We start from the raw sequence: 4,629 nt of genomic DNA on the forward strand, positions 1-4,629 counted from the left end.
TCCCTACACTATGATTCCCATAAGGGCTCATACCACAGTTCACAAGACAAAGTGACTGACACTCCCCACCCCACCCCCATCCATATATTCTTTTCTGGAACACTTTTCCCCTCCTGTGGGAGAAAAGAAAAACAGTTTCAGTCCAGAAATCATAAAACACTGCCCCCTTTCAGAAAGGCTTAGCATTGCCATCATAAAAACAAGATCAGGGTCCAGGTAGATTATTCTAGTGAACCAACTGGGGGTCGTGAGAAGATACAAAAATAAGAACTCCAGGGTCTACAGCCAGAGAGACTTGCTGGAGATGAAGAGGAGTCTATATTACTTTCTTTTGGTGATCTGATCCCTGAAAAGGGAGTCATGTACTTTCTTCCTTTCTTCCTTCCACAAGCCAATTCTAAATAATTAGTACATTCTGTGTATTGTTCTACACTCTAGATATACACATATGAATACAGAAAAGATCCCTGGCCTTAAAGAGTTCAGAGTGTTATTCTCCAGCCTCTTGTTTCCTATCATTCCATATATACTCCTTAGGGCTATAATTGTAACCCGTGGCTTTAACCCTCGCATAGTGTGTTGACTCACAAATCTAGAGTAAAATATAGTGGCTACAGCTTACTTGAAATCCAGAATTTATTAATCTCATACGAATGATATCCAGAAAATGCTAACTTGGTTTAAAAAACAACAACAACAAATGTGCATTTTCTTTTCCCCCAGCTAATTGCTTTATCTCCATAATTCCCCACCTTGGTGAAGAGCCTCACCATCTTTCCAATAGCTTAATGCAAAAATCAATCTTAGACGTTTGGGATTAAAATATACACGCTACTCTATATAAAGTAGATAACCAACAAGAATTTACTGTATAGCACAGGGAACTATACTCAATATCTTGTAATAATGTATAATGGAAGAGAATATAAAAAAAGAATATATATATATGTATTATATATAATATATATATTATATATAATACATATATATATACATATGGTTGAATCTGTTTATTGTACACCTGAAACTAACACATTGTAAATCAACTATATTTCAATAAAAAATTTTAATAAAGAAAAAAAATCAATCTTAGATTCCTCCTTCTTCCTTCCTCCAATATGCTGCTGTCACAGCCTAATCATTCCGTCTTAGCAACTTGTTTCATCAGTTCCTTCATATTCTCACTCTACTGCCTTAGTTTATTTAGTTTCATCTGGACTGTTTCAATAGTCATTGAATGGATCTCCCCGATTTCAGCATTGTGCACTTCCAAGCCTCCAACTACCCAGTCACACAACAGATCTACCCAAAATGCAAATTACTGCATTTTCCATTGCCTGTAAAAGAATAAAATCGAACGTCATGGAATAGGTATTGATTGATGGAAAGTAGATGAGCAGATACATTACACAACAACAGCTATTCAGTACCGGATCTGCCAGTTAATTTTAGGCAAACAAATGTAAATTGAGTTTCTCAGAGTTTCTTTGTAAAGACCATGTTCCATCTTTCACAAACTTCTCTGTGATAAGCTGAATTTTAAGTGCAAAATCTGAATCTGTAAAAGCAAATGAAGATACCTTTAAGGGGTGAGGGAGCGTGGATTGGGCTTGAATAAAGTAGGGGTTCAAAAGTGGGCGGTGGGGTGAAGGAAATAAGAAAGATCAAGGAAAACTTGTTAGGAGAACTTGAAAGATAAAAAGATATTCTAAAAACCGCAGTGTAACTTTTGACTTGGAATTTTGGAGTCGCTGGTCTCTTAAGAGAAATACGAATCAGAAAAGAAATACAAGTTGTATTGAATGGAATTGATTACCAACTCTTTGATTTATTCATCCTCATGTTTAAAAAACCTTTTGATGAAATGAATTTTGAGCTAATTCTTGTGCTAGATACCAAACTTCTTTTGAATCTTTTCCTTCCCAGACCTAGATACTGGTCTTCTTTAATATCAAGGCTCCCTTGAGCTTTTGCCTTGGCTCTTTGCTCTGTTCCTTCAAGGAACATTCCCTAGAAATAAGTTTCTTCATGTGCTCCCTTGAATATCAGCTCACATTTCTTTTTTTTTTTTTAAGATTATTTTATTAATTTTTATTGGAGTATACTTGGTTTGCTCAGCTCATTTCTTATTTGTATTCTTCATCTCTTAACTAACATACTTTTTCTTCTTAATGTCCTTCATTGAGATGTGAGAGTAAGGGACCTGGGTGTACATCTAGAGTTACTTATCCTTAATCCCCACCTACACATTGTCACCAATTTCATGAAGAGAAAACCAATTATTAACAAATTAATTCTCTTCCATCTATACTCAGTAGCATCTAGTTAAGCAACTTTTCCTCCATACTAAAAGCAATAACTAGCCATTTACTCGTCCTGGATTTAGGCATTTTTTGTCAGCTCCAGACCTCTTCAACTTGCTCAGGGCTGCCAGGTGACCTTTTCTCACTTAACATTTAGACATTCAAAACATGTCATTCCTCATCTGCCCCCTACCATCTCTCTCTCTCTGTCACACACACACACACACACACACACACACACACATACACAAAACTCCTTAATGCTGTTTTCCTGACAATGTCAAGACAATTCAATGGGGAAAGAATATGGTCCTGAGACAACAGGATAGCCACATGCAAAAGAATAAAATTGACCCTCTATCTCACACAGTAAAAACGAACTTAAAATAGATCCTAGATCTAAGTGTAAGAGCTAAATTATAAAACTTTGAGAAAAAAATATAGGAGTAAATCCTTATGACTTTGGATCAGGCAAGGCCTTCATAGATATGACATCAAAAGTAGAAGTGACAAAAGGATTGGATTTCATCACAATTAAAAACTTGTTCCTCAAAGGATGCAATCAAGAAAATGAAAAGACAACCCTTAGAATGGGAGAAGATATTTACAAATCACAGAATTCATAAAGGACTTGTATCTAGAATATAGAAAGATCTCAGAAAAAGACAAATAGCGCAATTAAAAAATGGATAAAGGATCCAAATAGACCTTTCTCAAAAAAGATATGCAAATGGATAGCAAAGTGTATGAAAAGATGATAAACACCATTAGTCCTTAGGCAAATGCAAATTAAAATAACGATGAGCTATCACTTCACACCCAGTAAGATGACTATAATAGAAAAAAAACATATAATAACAAGTATTGGCAAAGATGTGGAGACATTGGAACCCTTCTTATACTGCTGGTGGGAATGCAAAACAGTACAATCACTTTGGAAAATAGTCTGGAAGATCCTCAAAAAAGTAAGTACATGATCCAGCAATTCTATGCTTAGGTATACACCCAAGAGAAATAAAAAGCCTATGTTTAGACAAAAACTTGTACAAGAAAATTCATAGCCACATTATTCACAATAGCCAAAAAGTAAAAACAATCCAAATTCTAAAAAACTGATGAATGGTTAAACAAAATGTGGAAAATCCATGCAATGGAGTATTATCAACCATCAAAGGAACAAAGTACTCATACAAGATACAACATAGATGAACCCTGAAAATATTACGTTAGGTCACCCAGCCCTCTGTCCTGACTTTTATCTGGACACCCTTGGAGGTCCAGGCCCTCCTCCTACACCTCACCTTCCCAGACCAGGTCAATTTCCTTGGGGCAGGAAGTTTAGCCTTCCTTTTCTTCTCAGAGTTGCCGTGCTATTGAAACCCTATAGTTATAGCTCCCAGGGCTTTATAAGCTTTGCATGTATTCATAAGGACCAGTCTCTCAGTTATATAGATTAAAATCACAGATATAAGCTTATATCTGTAATGTAATTTTAAATTATATTTGTAATTTTAAATTGATAACTTTTAATGATCTTTTTGCAAAACATGCCGTTATAATGCCAAGTGGTTATTTTTCCTTACTCATATAACTTTAGATATTTTTTATTCAGACATTTTAATTGATATTTTAATATGGGGTACAGGTGTATTCTCAGTGTTATTAACACTGACATGAGGTCGGAAAGCCAAAGTGAAGACAATTTACAAGTGCCAGCCCTGGCCTTCAGGTGTTCTCCAAGGCCTCAGAATTTTCAGCTCATCAGGTAAGCGGAACAGCTCTCTTGACCCTGGACGGGGCCCTGGAGTGCAGGACCTAATGCCGCGCTGGACAAATCAGCAGCATCTCCTCCCCCCTCGCCCCGCCCCTTTCCCCTTACGCCTTTCTGCTTTGGTGGAGGCTGCGGCAGCTGTAAATCCTCGGCTCTGATCCAAGATACAGATTCCAGGTTGGTGAGCAAATCCGTTTTCTGGCCAGCCACCGCTGTCCCCACTAGTACTCAGAGGTTGACGCGCCCTACAGGTTGGTTGGGAGGTTCGCGGGTGGAGGCAGGGCGAGGGAGACCTCTGCAGTTTTGAGTTGACTCAAGTTCGGGAAGAGGGTACAGAAGAGGCACCTTTGGAGCTGGGAGTAGCCTGTGTAAAGATAGTGATAATGAAACCCTGATTCTGGAAGCTGAAGGATGTAGGGGAGGCAGCTCTGAAAGTTTTGATAGGGAATGATGGCAGACCCTGCGGCTGGTGTGGATCCAGAGGTCAGAAGCCCTTCCCCCCATCTCCAGCCTTTCTGCTCCAGGAAGTGAGCACCGTTTATCCTACCGCCCCCC

This window comes from Lipotes vexillifer, unplaced genomic scaffold (assembly GCF_000442215.2).
Source record: "Lipotes vexillifer unplaced genomic scaffold, Lipotes_vexillifer_v1.1 scaffold61, whole genome shotgun sequence".
NCBI lineage: Eukaryota > Metazoa > Chordata > Mammalia > Artiodactyla > Lipotidae > Lipotes > Lipotes vexillifer.